The sequence below is a fragment of the Cyprinodon tularosa genome, unplaced genomic scaffold (assembly GCF_016077235.1).
Source record: "Cyprinodon tularosa strain WSP-4 unplaced genomic scaffold, ASM1607723v1 ctg648, whole genome shotgun sequence".
Taxonomy (NCBI): Eukaryota; Metazoa; Chordata; class Actinopteri; order Cyprinodontiformes; family Cyprinodontidae; genus Cyprinodon; species Cyprinodon tularosa.
Genome location: NW_024039394.1, coordinates 258,098 through 276,025, shown reverse-complemented (window position 1 = coordinate 276,025; position 17,928 = coordinate 258,098). Strand labels below are relative to the sequence as shown.

The following is a 17,928-nucleotide window of genomic DNA, read 5'->3' as shown; positions in this document are numbered from 1 at the left end:
CTTACGCGACAGCGCCCCCTACCGCAGCGGAGGAGACAGATTACAGAGAGAAAGCTGCCAGAGAAGCTACCAGATGGATCTTTTTTTCATTTATTTTTTTATTATTTTTTTTTTTATTGAAAATATGCAAATTACTAAATATTAACATAACATATCTCAATAAATAGAAAAGTATCTCCAGAATAAGCGTTCAATGATGGAGGGCAAATACAGTTAAGATATAACATACTTTAACTTAAATAAATAACAGAAGAGATTTAAAGAAAGACAAAAAAAAAAGAAAAGAAAAGGGCCCAGATATTTTACATTTCTCCAAATATTTCCCGAATTACGTTAACAGTGTGAATAAATTTTTTATTGTTGATTCTCTGGATACAATTGAAGTAAATTTTTAAATCATTTTCAAACACAGGGAAGAAAGGTCGACCTTTGGAAAATTTGGTTTTGTGTATGTGGAATTTTGCAATTAGAAAATTCAAGTTAACCATGAATTGCATTTTCCTATCGTTATTAATATAGTGTAAGATAATATCTTTGGCTTGTAGTTTAATTGGTCTGTTGGAGTGGACATTTTTACAGTAATGGATATTTGAAAATAGCAGCAACATGAGAGATGTGCAGAATGACAGCAGCAGGTTATTTATCTGACTAAGGTAGACACTGTGCAAAATCAAGAACTGGTTGAGATTGCTGGGAACAGTGGTGGTTCTAGAGTCTTCCAGCTGCTGGGAGGAAGGATCTGTGATAATGGCTGAAAGTAGGCGACAGAACCTCTGGGTCAATCTCCACGGTTCCAACAGGAAAATTAATGAGCACAACATCCATATTTTCTAAATAAAGCCAAACTATACTTTCCTACAGCCTTTGCTAACAAATAGATGAATATATTTAAATATCTGTGCTTCCTAGATAAAAGGTTTACTGGATAAAATTCTTTGAGTTTTGAGTTCTGGGGTGTACACATTTTCCATTGTCATTACTTACTTTTATCAATAATCATTCTGCCAAAAATGTACATTTACAAGTACTGATTGTTTAATATGTTTTTCTTAAAGTAATAGTACACCCAAAACATGATTAGCCTTCATTTTCTACTCACCCCCATGCTGAACAACACTCTGGAGTACTTTTTTGATATCTCAAATGCATCTGGAGATCTGGGAGGCTTCTTGCTGTCTGCTGACATTCAAATAATGGAGGTCTATGGCGCCCGAGGCAGAAAGGTCCATAAAAGTCCACAAAAAACGTGTCAGTATTCCTCCATACTGCTCGTCCAATGTATTCCAAGTGTCCTGAGTGGGTAGCGTCCATAATTTACTCGAAACGAAGTCATTTAGAATGTTTTTAGAGCATAAACAGTAGTGTATAGGATTTCCTAAAAGCGCGTTCACGACGCTACGGAAACCGCGGCAGACCAAACCAGATGAAATTGCGCATTGTTAGAGAGAATTGTTGACCTGGGTGATTAGGAAAGGTCATCTGTTCTCCTGTAAAGGGGTTGGGGCTGCGAAGATAGCGGGAAAGAATCAACTCTATCGCTGCATTGTAGGTTTTTGAAAGCTGAAATCTGAGCCAGATGTACATCATTCCCTGATGCTGAGATCAACACCTTGATCAACCTCGTCCCAAAGTCATGAATTTATCTTTTCCTAACTCTGTTACTTGTGCATCTTATGTCAACATTCTTCTTTTCCTTCACATAAGTTTCTATGAACATTCTGGAGTACGGAACTCTGTGAGTGTTTTCTCTTGCAGTCGTTACCCTCTGTCAGCCATAACATGCTGAGAAGAAGATTGGACTGATCTACTAAACTAAATGCTGAACTCATAATTTGCTAATTTGCACCTGAACATGTCGATAGCAGAATATCCTCACCAACTAAATGATGTCAGTGTTCCATGCAAACTTCAAGGAACGCAAACCAGTTGGAATATCGTGTTTGCCTTGTCTTCATGTTCAGAGGACCATTCAACTTTTCCAAATTCAATGAATTTCTAATTTGTTTAGTTCATTGATGGAGAGCTGCCATCAGTGGATCAATAACCTTTAGAAAACCGTTGGATTTTCCATCTTTATGTTTTCCTCCGGTCGCTGTGATGCTGAAACTCACGTAGAGACCTGAGAAAATTAGCTTTTTCACTCGTAAAGAAATAAAATAGACCACAAACAAGACCTAATAACCAGGAATGAAATGTTTTCCTAAAGTTGTGCACATCCACAGAAATATTGAACTTAAATTTTAAGATTTATGTAAATTTATTACATAATAAATTCCATTTTATTTATTTAGGTAATTGTAACAGAAAGCTATTACATAAACAATAGATTATCCATATTTATTTGACAATAAAGCTTATTTATTTTAAATGCTTAATCCTCAGGTTTATGTATTTAGTATTTTTTTTTTAAAGAATAATGACTAACATTAACACTAATGAGTGTATTTCTTTCAAATATATAAATTTTACTGTTTAAATTGCATATAGGGATTCTGATTATTATGCACTTCATAAAATAACCTTTATGTATTGGAAATACACATTAATTAGAATACAGTTTGAGTAATAAAACTATTTTAAATAAATAAGTCTAACAATTAGGTATTTAAAGTAAATGAGTAAAATCCAATTAATGAAAATGCATCGTTTAAGGTTTATTTTACAGTTATCAAAATAAATAAATACATGGAAATTAGTTATGTAATAAATTTACATAAATCTTAAAATTCTGGTGAAATATTTCTGTGGATGCAGCCATTATTAAACTGATTTTAATTGATAAATCCCAGAGAAGAGTTTACAGCATTAATTAACAGGTTTCTGTATCTCAAATATCTCTTTGTGTTGTCTGGTAACCAGGCAACGGTCATTTGTTGACAAATTAACTGTTGTGTTTTTCGTGCAACAACAATAGGATGAAGTTCAAGTGCAGCCTCAGCTTCAAACCATGGAGGGATTTTAAAGTCAAGCCGATGATCCAGTCAGCTCCCGCTGCAGGATAAAATCAAATAATCTGCAGCCCAGCAGCCAGAAGCAGCTGCTGCTCAGGGAACGCATCCAAGAGAGGAGGAAAACTCTCCTCCTGCCAACTCATCATAGGCTGTCAGTAATTCCTGAGCTGCTTCCCGGAGCTGGAAGCTTTCTGGCCTTGGTGCTAAAAGTTGTGTAAGACTGTCAGACAGCAGTGAAAGAAGTCTGACACAGAGAGGCTTTATGAGGGATGATAAATATCTGACTGGACAGGCTGACACTTCTGCAAAAATTAAACATCTAATAACTTCTAATTTCAAGGAGTTAAAATTTATGTCTGAAATATTCAATCCCCAGACTTTTATGAAAACACCTCGACATGTTTCTAATCTTTATGAATGAAATATTTTTTAAATCTAAGTTTTAAAGTAAAATGTTCCTACAGTTCCATATCCAACATGTTTCCTGACTGCCGCATAACCGAAGGTCTCTAACAGTTATATATCAGAAAGGTCTATCCTTCTAAGAACAATGTTTGATGCAGGTAGCTATAGCATTCTGATTTTCAGGTTTAGAACTAAAGCTGCTTAAAATAGATTTGGGGTTCCTCAGGGGTCTGTTCTCCTTTCTATTTCTAGATCCTTTCCATTAAACCTCTGCATACCTGTGTGCACACTTACATACAGTATCAACATATCAAAATGGCCCTTTCCAGTCTAACGCCAGCCGAATGGCAGCCAACTTCCCTGCAACTCCCAGCAAAATCCCTTCCAACTTCCAGCCACTGGATTACGACGGAGTATTAGGGCCAGGATAGAGATTTTTTGTTCTTCCATTTCAAGAATAAAGTCCTAACATTACGAGAACAAAGTCGTAATATTACGAAAACAAAGTGGTAAAATACGACAATAAAGTCGTAAAATTCCGAGAATAAAGTCGTAATACTACAAGAATAAAGTTGTAACATTACAAGGATAAAGCTGTTACATTACGAGAACAAAGTCTTAAAATTACGAGAACAAAGTTGTAACATTACGAGAACAAAGTCTTAAAATTACGAGAACAAAGTTGTAACATTACGAGAACAAAGTCTTAAAATTACGAGAATAAAGTCGTAAAATTACGAGAATAAAGTCGTAATATTACGAAGACAAAGTGGTAAAATACGACAATAAAGTCGTAAAATTCCGAGAATAAAGTCGTAATACTACGAGAATAAAGTTGTAACATTACAAGGATAAAGCTGTAACATTACGAGAACAAAGTCGTAACATTAGAAGAACAAAGTTGTAACATTACGAGAACAAAGTCTTAAAATTACGAAAACAAAGTTGTAACATTACGCGAACAAAGTCTTAAATTTACGAGAATAAAGTCGTAAAATTACGAGAATAAAGTCGTAATACTACGAGAATAAAGTTCTAACATTACAAGGATAAAGCTGTAACATTACGAGAACAAAGTCGTAACATTACGAGAACAAAGTTGTAACATTACGAGAACAAAGTCTTAAAATTACGAAAACAAAGTTGTAACATTACGAGAACAAAGTCTTAAATTTACGAGAATAAAGTCGTAAAATTACGAGAATAAAGTCGTAATACTACGAGAATAAAGTTCTAACATTACAAGGATAAAGCTGTAACATTACGAGAACAAAGTCGTAACATTACGAGAACAAAGTCTTAAAATTACGAGAACAAAGTTGTAACATTACGAGAACAAAATCTTAAAATTACGAGAACAAAGTTGTAACATTACGAGAACAAAGTCTTAAAATTACAAGCATAAAGTCATAAAATTACGAGAATAAAGTCGTAATACTACGAGAATAAAGTTGTAACATTACAAGGATAAAGCTGTAACATTACGAGAACAAAGTCGTAACATTACGAGAACAAAGTTGTAACATTACGTGAACAAAGTCTTAAAATTACGAAAACAAAGTTGTAACATTACGAGAACAAAGTCTTAAAATTATGAGAACAAAGTTGTAACATTACGAGAACAAAGTCTTAAATTTACGAGAATAAAGTCGTAAAATTACGAGAATAAAGTCGTAATACTACGAGAATAAAGTTCTAACATTACAAGGATAAAGCTGTAACATTACGAAAACAAAGTCATTCCGTAAAAATTCAAAAATATCCACTGGACTTGGTTTTCAAGATTTGAAGACGTTTCGCCACCTCTCCAGGAAACTTTCTCAATTCAAATGTCGTAACATTACGAGAACAAAGTCTTAAAACTATTGAGAATAAAGTCGTAACATTACGAGAATAAAGTCGTAATACTACGAGAATAAAATTGTAACATTACAAGAATAAAGCTGTAACATTACGAGAACAAAGTCGTAATATTGCGAAAACAAAGTCGTAAAATTACGAGAATAAAGTCGTAACATTACGAGAATAAAGTCGTAATACTACAAGAATAAAATTGTAACATTACAAAAATAAAGTCGTGACATTATGAGAATAAAGTCATCATACAACAATCGGTTTCAGAAAGAAAGCTTGGAGCTCCGCCCAGCAGATGACGGCCAACCAGCTCCACCAATCAGCAACCAGAGTCCACTTTGACATCCTGCCCAGTTTGATGCTGCTGCTAAAAGATTTCCTGATTTATCAAACCGATGCTAAAGTAGAACTTCACATGATGCTCCACATTCCTCATTTTAGGGAAGAAGAGTCGTCATGAAATAAAACTTGTTTCTCGTAATTTTACGACTTTATTCTCATAATTTTATGACTATTCTCATTGTGACACACAAGCACAAAAAATCCACACAGAACACAGTGAAGTTTAAAGACCACCGGTACTTGTAATTTAATTTATAATTGTTTATGGACCAGAAATACTTTGGTGAATCTTGTTCTGTGCACGTATGAATCACATCAGAATCAGAATCAGGTTTATTGCCATTGTTAGTGAAGGAGTTCACAAACTAGGAATTTTTTTATGGTACAATCGTGCAACATGAAACATATAATGTGGAATAGGTAAATAAAATTAGAAAAATACCTAAAACACTGTGTATTTGTGAAAAATTGAGACCGATCTAACTCCATACAGTAATGTTTGATGAGAAACCTCAGAGCATTTTTATTAAACAGCTACATTTTCTGAGATATAATAAAACCCATTTCCTGATTTTACTTTTTCTGAAGGAAGTTGGTTTCATTTTAACTTTTAACAGCAACCAAATGAGAGTCAGTAGATTTTTACAACCTATCTAAAAGCCTGCCAGGTATAATTTCCTTCAAGTTCACTGTTAGTTTTTGCTAAATATAACCCACTGTTTTTTTTTTTTTTTTTTTTTTTTTTTTAGCCTATGATGAAACATCTTCTATGTTTAGACTTTTTTTCTTGTTATTTCTTCCCCTGACAGCAGAGGGCGGCAGTGAGCAGACTGATTGGTTCTGAGGACGGCGCTCCGCTCCGCAGCTCCCCCTGCCGGCCGGCCGCCGCACAGCGCAGTGTGTGTGCGCGCGCGCCCCGGTAAGCGACTGCCGCTGAAGAGACAACACCGCTGTCTGCTGTCAGGTAAGGAAACCACCGAGACATTTCACGGTTTTGCAGAAATAACCGGATGGTTTTCAGTTAGAGACCAATAAGGGACGCAGCGTTTTCTCTCCTCCATCTGGATCCGGGTTTTATTATTTTTGATTATTTCATATTTTCAGCCTGAGGTGGGAGAGGTTTGGCCTCCACTGGTTTCTACGTTTAGAAACATCCCGCACATCATTCAACCCGCTTTGCTTCTACCGCCTGTCCGCGCATCTCCTCCCGCAGCGTTTTGTCCTCCTCGCGCTCTGACTTGTTTTTATTTCTATGCACCGCGCGCTCCATCCTCTCCATCCATCAGAAAAAGGCAGAAACGTGTTGTTGTTCCAGCCACCATCAGAGCATCAGCGTTTCTCCAGAGGGGATGAAGCCATGTTTCCACCTGCAGCTCTCTCTGCGCGTCCTTGGACGCTCTAACGGCTCTAATCCGATGGAATATTTATAATCTTATTATTGCGAGGCCTCCGGAGGACGGTGATGTCATGCTTTTTTCGGTGATATTTACTCCTGTTTGATGTGTGCGCGCGGTTCTTTTGTTTGTCTGCTTTAAGCTCGGTGCGTCAGTGGGAATTTTAGCCGCTCCAGCCTTTCGCGTCGCTTTCCTTATTCTGGATCTTTCGCCTCTTTCTCGCATCATGGGGCCCAGATGGTCTCTGACGGATCAATTGGTTTTCCTTTCTATAAACATGCATCCAGTTCATCTTAAGGCGACCCTGATGCAGATTCTGGCCCTTTCTCTTATTTTAATCTTTTTTTATATATTGTCTTTAATAAAGAGCGCAGACATTGTGGGCAACCATGCGCCCGCGCGCCTGTGCCAAGCCCATTTTTCATTTGCTCAACAGAGCTCTGAGCCAGGTCGCTTATCTGCCGCATATGGGCTCCACAGTAATCCACCCGAGGTCAGCGGCCACAGTCTGAGCCAGACACCCTTAAACATGACCCCTTTGTGCGCTTTAATTGGCTGTTTTTAATGCAATAACACCTGCATTTATTAAAAGGCGTGGATTTGGCTTTGTGCACCCCCCCCCCCCCATATCACTCATCATAATACATATATTTTTGTGCAGGGGGCAGGCATGTTGGTGTCTGTAGCTCCAACCTGCCAGGTGATCCGATGATTGAAGAAAGAGTGCCATCTTGGTGATACTCTAGATTGTAATGTCTGCAAGCATCGAGCAGCACAGAGGCTGTTACTGTAGAGATGCACAGGAATGCTTAGAGGGGGGGGGGGGGGGGGGGGGGGGGGCTCCTCCCCTTTAAACTTTAGTGAAAACAGTAACTCAGCCTGACAGATCAGCTTTACAATTTCATCTGTAAATCTAAAACATTCCTTTTTTTTTTGGCTTCTTATTGGAGAGCCGATCTGATCACCAAGCAGTGCAAATCTCCTACATGTTTTAGTTCCTCCGTTTTATCTCTGCATCAGATTCACAAAGCAAAATAAACTAAAACATGCAGATGAGATAAAAACCCATGAATTCCAGCAGAGAGGCGCATCCAGCAGATAATGGCTGTTTTCCTTTCTTGAAATAAAAAGCTGTGTGACAGTAAAGAGAAACTTCAATTAAACTGATCACTTTGGAAATGGAAAGCTATTTATTTAAATATAAATAAAGTATCTAATGGTGCAATTTCAACTAGTAATCCACTCAAATAACATTTATTTATACCAGAATAAAAAAAGAAACTGAGAACATCTCAGGTTGAAGGAAGGATTCATTTAGCATCAGTAAGACGTCGCCTTCTTCTTTCTAAACAGATCTCTTTTTTCAGTAAACCTCAGCTTTCATATAATCTTTATGGTTCAAACAACCCTAGTGTTGTAAAGCTGAGCTTTTTGCTCCGTTATTCACCAAAATCAACAGAAAGACGCTTGTTTAAAGTAGATTTCTGTTTTTTATCAGTTCCTTTCAGCAGTTCTCCAAGGTTCACTTCTCTTCTGCTGTTCCATTAAATATTCAAATCAAACAATAGATTAAAAAAACATGAATAACCGCTGGATTTAAATAAGAGATGCAGTTTAACTCCACATTTATTTATATTTATTGTTCGTCACTTTGCTTCACTGAATTCACATCATAATATGGAGCTTTCACTTCAGTCTCTTATCTTTTAAATAAGGCTAAATATCTCAGTTTTTCTCCAGTTTTCTGTCCTCTTTGTTCATATGAGCTCCATATTAACATGGAGCGTTTGATAGTGAAGCTGATCACTATCCACACAATCATCTTACTGCATCTAGAATCTATAGAAAATGTTGATGATGATCTTAGCCGATTGTTTATTTCAGGCTCTTTATGTTTAAATGCCTCCAAACATTCATCTAAATAGATTCACAAGATGGTTTAACCTGACGCTTTATGGCCGCTGGTGATTAAACACACACAGATATACACACATAGATATACACACAGATATATACACATAGATATACACACAGATATACACACATAGATATACACACAGATATACACACATAAATATACACACATAGATATACACACAGATATACACACATAGATATACACACAGATATACACACATAGATATACACACAGATATACACACATAAATATACACACATAGATATACACACAGATATACACACATAGATATACACACAGATATACACACATAAATATACACACATAGATATACACACACAGATATACACACATAGATATACACACAGATACACACACATAGATATACACACAGATATACACACACAGATATACACACATAGACATACACACATAGATATACACACACAGATATATACACATAAATATACACACATAGATATACACACACAGATATACACACACAGATATACACACATAAATATACACACATAGATATACACACACAGATATACACACACAGATATACACACATAAATATACACACATAGATATACACACACAGATATACACACATAGATATACACACACAGATATACACACATAAATATACACACACAGATATACACGCATAGATATACACACATAGATATACACACATAGATATACACACATAAATATACACACATAGATATACACACAGATATACACACATAGATATACACACAGATATACACACATAGATATACACACAGATATACACACATAGATATACACACAGATATACACACATAGATATACACACAGATATACACACACAGATATACACACATAAATATACACACATAGATATACACACACAGATATACACACATAGATATACACACAGATACACACACATAGATATACACACAGATATACACACACAGATATACACACATAGACATACACACATAGATATACACACACAGATATATACACATAAATATACACACATAGATATACACACAGAGATATACACACACAGATATACACACATAAATATACACACATAGATATACACACACAGATATACACACACAGATATACACACATAAATATACACACATAGATATACACACACAGATATACACACATAGATATACACACACAGATATACACACATAAATATACACACACAGATATACACGCATAGATATACACACATAGATATACACACATAGATATACACACATAGATATACACACATAAATATACACACATAGATATACACACATAGATATACACAAACAGATATACACACACAGATATACACACATAAATATACACACACAGATATACACACATAGATATACACACAGATATACACATATAGATATACACAAACAGATATACACACACAGATATACACACATAAATATACACACACAGATATACACACATAGATATACACACAGATATACACATATAGATATACACAAACAGATATACACACACAGATATACACACAGATATACACATATAGATATACACAAACAGATATACACACATAGATATACACACACAGATATACACACAGATATACACATATAGATATACACAAACAGATATACACACATAAATATACATATGTAGATATACACAAACAGATATACACACGTTGATATAACACAGATATACACACATAGATATACACACAGATATACACATATAGATATACACACAGATATACACACATAGATATACATATGTAGATATACACAAACAGATATACACACGTTGATATAACACAGATATACACACATAGATATACACACAGATATACACATATAGATATACACACAGATATACACACATAGATATACACACACAGATATAAACACGTAGATATACACACATAGATATACATATGTAGATATACACAAACAGATATACACACGTTGATATAACACAGATATACACACATAGATATACACACAGATATACACATATAGATATACACACAGATATACACACATAGATATACATATGTAGATATACACAAACAGATATACACACGTTGATATAACACAGATATACACACATAGATATACACACAGATATACACATATAGATATACACACAGATATACACACATAGATATACATATGTAGATATACACAAACAGATATACACACGTTGATATAACACAGATATACACACATAGATATACACACAGATATACACATATAGATATACACACAGATATACACACATAGATATACACACACAGATATAAACACGTAGATATACACACATAGACTGCAGGTGTTTAGTTTAGACATTAAGTCATCAGAGCTGAGGTTTCGGTTTCCTCCAAAACCTCCAGTGAACGGATCTTTTCTGAGATTTTGACAAAACTTCCTAAAAATCAATCAAGTAAACAAAGAACCACGTTCAAACATCTTTACAAAGAGCAGCCAGGGGTCATTGATTTAAAAAGGGTGAACATTAGAATATAAATTAAAACACCTTAAGTTTTCAAATAAACAAATTTAAAGGGAAAAATTTGAAGATTTGACCAAATTAACTAATTTCCAGTGTAAAAATGGCGGCAGCGTGCCCCTGCCTGCAGTAGGGTGTCTCTCAATATTTTGATATAAATCGATTTATCCATTTACGATTTCCTATTAACCCAAATTATATTTTTACCAGAACACATTAACAACATTATTTAGTTAATAAAGCAGCCACTTATTTAAGTTGTACACAGTTATTAAATATGCATGTATAGACTATTAATCATAACATAAAGGGGAGGAGATTTAAACCTGTCTTGATATTGATTCTGCATCATTGTGTTAAAAGTCCTGCTTATTGATTGATGAACTGTTTAAAGATAAATGAATAATGAGCTTCTAACTGTTTTATAAATCCTTTATAAGGGTAGTTATATTGTAAAGTGGTTCCTTCCTTTAAAGTCGTAGGGAAATCATATTTAAATGTCAAATCATTCTGGCTTAAACGTGTATATAAATGTTCTCTTTATCAGACCATATTGTCCCAAAAGATAGATTTCTATTTAAAAAAAATCCTGTCTTAAAATCTGTGTTTTTTCCGTTATCTTCTGCAGGCCAGTTAGTTCTACGTCAGCCTGAACACCTAAATTCAGCCAATCATATATCAACGGTCATCTGTCAATCAAATGTTTTCGGTCAGCATCTTGATTCATGTGTCGCAGCTAATATACGCAACGGTTGAAACCAGAATCCTTTCCTTTCCCATTGAGTTGCGTCCCAGTGTTCACGGGGATGGACGTCTGTGTCTTCGGCAGGCGTAGAGCTAACAGAACTGGCAGCGTTGCGAGGCAAGGGCTCAAACATGTACGGCTGGAAGCCTTCTACACCAAACCAAGCTTCTGCCGCCCTGGCGTCCTCTTCCACAACATCTTCATCCCCGCTTTCCTCCTCTAAATAAAAAATGGATGACGGAGGAGACTCATCCACGACCTCTAACACTAAACTCTCCTCCTCTTGCATGTTTCCGCTGTCCATAGCGTTCCTTGACAGCGTCGTTTCTAAGTCACCAATTTAGTGCTACTTAGTCCCAATGGAATTTCCCATTGGGAACCAGCTAGCACTAAGATGCTAACTGGTTAGCAAGATGCTTCCGACAAACCGGCTACAACCAAACTTGCTTTTGAACCGTCCGCCACAACTATCCCGCCCCCTTGATAATCGACCAATCACATTCACTTTATTCACTCCTGTAAAGTCTGGCACCACTGGGAGAATCAGGAAAACATCTGATCCCATTACGAGTTAACCTCTACATTTATTTTTGATTAACAGAATTTAGAGAATATTAACAAAATATTTACCATTTCTATTGCTGCCATAACAAACTGAAACTATTTCCCAGTTTCTCCCAACCTTTCTAAACTGTTTTCTCTGTTTTAAACATCTGTTGGCCACATGCACAGTTTCACTGCAGCTTCATTCCATCTGCTGCTTATGGGGTGAAGCAATGAGGATGCTGTTTCCAGATGCTCCTCCTCCTTGATAATCGCCCTACATCCTGTTGGGAGGAGCTGCCACATGTGCTTCTGCTGTTATGTAATCATTTAAAATATTTATCCAGGATCCTTAAAGGAAGAGTGGTCTCATTTAAATAGCCTCGGTGGGGGGGGGGGGAAGGCTTGCAGAACTTCCTGAACATTTGGTTTGCACAAGCTAAGGGTCTAGTTCACTGTTATGTTTCTGATTTAGAGATGTGTATGTCTGAATGACTTTCTCACAAATCTATAAAAAAAATCACTTAAAAAAAAAAACATATTTGGAAGATTTTGTCACGGTTTGGTTGAGGTTCTGAGGATCCAAACACAGAGGTGAGGAGGCAGAGTTGAGTTTTTGTAGATTTAATTAAATAACTGAGGCAAAAACAAAAGTACAAAATACAAGGAAGCAAGAACCAGATAACTTCATGAGAAAAACTGACATGGGGAGCCAGGACTGAGGAACTGCACAGGGAGAGTATATATGGGAGACTGAACAAAGACCGGACCAGAGATGGCAAAAGTACTCACTTTCCGTACTTGAGTAAAAGTACAGATACTTTTAAGGATGCAGGATATAATCGGCCCCCTATCGGTATCGGCCTTAAAACTGAATATCGCACATCGGCCACCCCACCGATATTTAACCCGATATTTGATCAGCTTCTGAGTTTCTAAAGTCTAAAAAAAAAAAAAAAATACTACTTCTTCTTCCTCAAAAACTTCTTTTTTACAGACTTAAAAACTTCTAAAGACGAGGGAAAAAATATTGAAACATTAAAATATCCCAATATCTTCATATGCTGATATATTGCCATTTAAAAACACCATATCAATCTCTTTTACTAATGAAATATTGCTATATGTCATCGTTATGCTACGAAATCCCCCGAAAATTCACAAAATTTTGCCATATTTTTATATGTTGATATATTGACGCGGTATCGATCTATTTTACTAACAAAATCTCACAAGAATTTGCAAAATATCACGAGAGTTTGTAACAGAACGATGAAATTTCACGAGATTTTGAAAGTAAAATAGATCGATACCGCGTTTTTAAAAATCAATTTGATATCAGCATATGAAAATATATTTGAGTATATTATTTTTCAAAGTGTCAGAAATGGATAACAAAACTGCTATTTTCAATGACTACTTATTTTTGTCCAGCTTTAACATCGGTATCGATATCGGTTATCGGCTACATCAGTTTTAAAATATCGGATATCGGCCAAAATCCCAATATCGTGCATCCATAGATACTTGTGTTAAAAAATACTCTGGTAAAAGTGGAAGTACTGATTAAACTTCTTTACTCAAGTAAAAGTAACAAAGTACAGGCTTGTAAATTTACTTAAAGTATAAAAGTAAAAGTAGAAACCACTTTTTTCATGCCGTTGCCTACATTTTAAATGGATGTCTGCCAATAGGACTAGATCTCCGTTGTGTTCATTTTCAATCATCTCGTCGTCCATGCTACTATGCTAACGCCACCGCCACCAAGCTGCAATGATTTGCCGCCAATGAATACCGCCGAATCTGTCGATTCATCTTGTAGCGGTGCGTCAAATGCAACGTAGATTCCCATCCAATTAGAGTGAATTTGGTATTGATGACGTGAAAAATAATAACGGTAACTCCATTGAAATGATTGAAAACTAAAGTAACGAGGCAATTTTTTAAAATGTAAGGAGTAGAAGTAAAAAGTCGCCATAAAAATAAGTAGTAAAGTAAAGTAAAAATATCAGAAAAATCTACTTGAGTACAGTAACGAAGTATTTGTACTTCGTTACTTCCCATCTCTGGACCGGACTAATGAGCTGATTGGGAGCAGGTGTGAACAGAGGAGACTAGAAGGGAGCTGGGGAAAAGAAGACCAACACAAGAGGGCAGCAGAAAACACCACAAAATAAGAATCAAACCAATAAAACTAGAAAACAAAGAAACTAAAAACACAAAAGAAAACTTTAACAGAACCAAAACCATGACGGCTTTAAAATCTAAATTTTGTTGATTGCTTAATGTTGCAGCCAATGATGCTCTATGATGCTACCACAACACTATGCAAAGTGTGTAGATTATTCCTGGTATTAACTTTATAAATATAGGGATACTAATCAAATAAAAATTGAAATTGCAAAACTATGTAACTATTTTCCCATTTACCAATAATTTAAACGCATGACCAGATCATATAATCATTTATCTCTTAGCTTTTGCATCTCAAAGTGATTCTTTTTTAAAAATTTTATTTTTACTCCCACATGTTTGCATTGATTCCTACATCCAACACTGCAAAAAATGGAAATCTAAGTAAGTCATTTTTTCTCAAATTGAAGACGAAAGTGAGACACTTTGCCAATGGAACAAGACAATTTACATTTAAAATAAGAAAAAACAATTATATTGTCTTATTTCAAGTTCATATTATCTAATTATCTTATTTTAAGAGTAAAGATACTAATTTAATTGGCAAACTATCTCATTTACCTACTCAAATTAAAGGTGAATACACTTAATTTAAGAAATTTGTACTTATTTCTAGATCGTTTTTGCAGTGTATTAGCTGCAATATATGAATCAAGATGCTATGACTAAAAAATGTGATTGACAGATGACCGTTGATACATGATTGGCCGATTTTAGGTGTTCAGGCTGACGTAGAACTAACTGGCCTGCAGAAGATAATGAAAAAAAAATGTATATACATGCTTAAGCCAGAATTATTTAAAATTCAAATATGACTTCCCTACAACTTTAAAGAGCTGTGTTTGATAAGAGCACACAGTATTGATAATTCAATCCTTATATTTTTCCCTTATATATATTCGTCTGATAATTTAACGTAAAAGTTGTAGATTTTGCTTTTTTTATTGGTTTTACATTTGCATTATTAACGTTAAATCCAAAGAAAGTAACATATTTTAAACGTTAGAAACTCAAATTACTCAAATTAAGGGTAAATACACTTAATTTAAGACATTTTTGCAGTGAAGCAGAAAAAAGAAAGATGAATCTGACGGCTGTAATGTCTGTCAGAAACAGCTTCTCCTCATTAGACAGAAGAGAAAAAGGCACCGCAGGTTTTAAACTGTTATATTCTGCTTGGTTAATTAGCAGCTTGCTGATTAAAGTCTCTGGCTCATCGCTCCCACAGAACGCCGCGTTTGAACGTGCTTTTTCAAACACTGAGCATTCAGCACATAAACACTTCACACAATTAAAACTCGGGAGTTCCTCATATTTGAAATTCCTCAATGACCAGTTGTGGTTTAAAGATATTAAAAGTGCATCTTTAACTCCTCTGCAAACTGGAAACGAAAGTCATTTATGTCCCATTTGTTTGATCCAGTGTAAGAAGCATGTGTAGATAGGGTGTGGTTGGCATCATGAGACAGAAAGCTGCGGCGTTCATCGGCCATTAGCAGGAAACAATGCATGCAGGCCGGTCTTGCAGGATGTTATAAATGGAAAATGGAAAAGTGCCCCACCTTCAGACTCCCCATTGCAGAAGCTTTACCCCAACATGAAAGGTAGAGCTATCCTGCAGAGGCCGAGCGAGCCGACCGAGAGGCGAACGAGGAGGAAAGTAGGTCAGAGATGCAGAAGCAATCAAGCATGAGAGCAGAGCAGCATCGTCGTCTTTCAGCCGAGCTGCGCTGCTGAGGAGACACAGAATCAGAGTCGCCTTTGTTTTCAGGTCTGACCTGATCTCAATCTGAGGAATTACAGGGAAGCTATTAGTGACGTTATACAACATAATCTGTCAGGAATTAATTATACATCAAACAAAAACACCGTCTTCTTTTTATGTAGTTTACTGGTAGTAAAACACGCTCCAACAGGAAGCCTCAGTTTGTTGGGACTAGATATAAGGTTTTATTGATTTATTAAATCAATGAAAAACGTTTTCCTGACTTCTTCTGCTGTTTCCCATTTCACAGCCTTTTGGCTTTTGATTCCTGTCGTTTGACGTCATGATGAAGGCTCTTCACCATGCCCACTTAGAAAGTTTCAGTTTAACAGTGCTGTGGTTGCTTTAAGGGCCATTAATCCCGCAGCATTCCATCCTGGACTCCATCCCAACAGACTGAACTCTGCAAACATCTCAACACGTACCAAACAGTTAAAGTTAAAAAACAATCCACTGGACTTTGTTTTGCAACTTTAAAGACGTTTCGGTTCCCATCCAGGAAGCTTTCTCAATTCAAAATGTCAGGATTAGCGTTCAGTTCCAGGATTTTATAGAGTAGCACAACAAAAGCCTTGCCTGGTTGACCTGGCGAGATATTTTGTTGCCCTGCAGCGAAGCCAAAGATGACCCTTAATGACTGCCTTTTCAGAGGAGTGGGCCAGTATCACATATTGCAGACCAGTAACGACCTCAACGACTCCCATTATTAAGGGGTGGAGCTGGTTTTCCAGTTTCTATGTGCATGTTTTCTAAGCCATTACAAGATTTTATTGAGCTACTCTTTAAAACCTGGAACTCAAAACTATTTCTGACATTTTGCATTGAAAAAGTTTCCTGGGTGGGAAGAGAAACGTCTTCAAACTTGGAAACAAAGTCCAGTGGTTTGTTTTTTAAATTTCTGGAATCACTCTGATCTGGATGACTGAGGATCTCCACCAGCTTCAGCTTCAACATGTAGCTTTGGAGCTGAGAAAAGTTCCTTTGGTTGCTGATGTGGTTCTGTGCTGCAGAATTAGAGTTTAAAGCTTCTTTAAATATGGAAACAGTCATACCAACTCCCATCTATGCCTCAGTAGGAGGATTCTACTTCTGTCTTGGTGCCTTGCTCATAAAATATCAATCAGGACCAAAGTAATCAGTTAAATAACCTGCTGCTGTCATTCTGCACATCTCTCATGTTGCTGCTATTTTCAAATATCCATTACTGTAAAAATGTCCATAGCTGCATATTGGTTATTTATTCTCCAGCTGCAGTTTTTTATATTGTTAAAAACTTTACACTACAGTATTTTATT

At 35.9% G+C, this 17,928-nt stretch overlaps 1 protein-coding gene across 24 annotated transcripts in view; it reads left to right on the top strand.

Moving 5' to 3' along the window:
* The first annotated feature begins 6,380 nt into the window (after positions 1–6,380).
* mapta (microtubule-associated protein tau a) overlaps positions 6,381–17,928 on the top strand; it is a 52,276-nt gene continuing 40,728 nt past the window's right edge. For all 24 annotated transcript variants that reach the window (XM_038308790.1, XM_038308780.1, XM_038308792.1 and 21 more), the window contains exon 1: positions 6,381–6,516. The gene's annotated coding sequence lies outside the window, so the exon portion shown is untranslated. The remainder of the gene's footprint in view (positions 6,517–17,928) is intronic.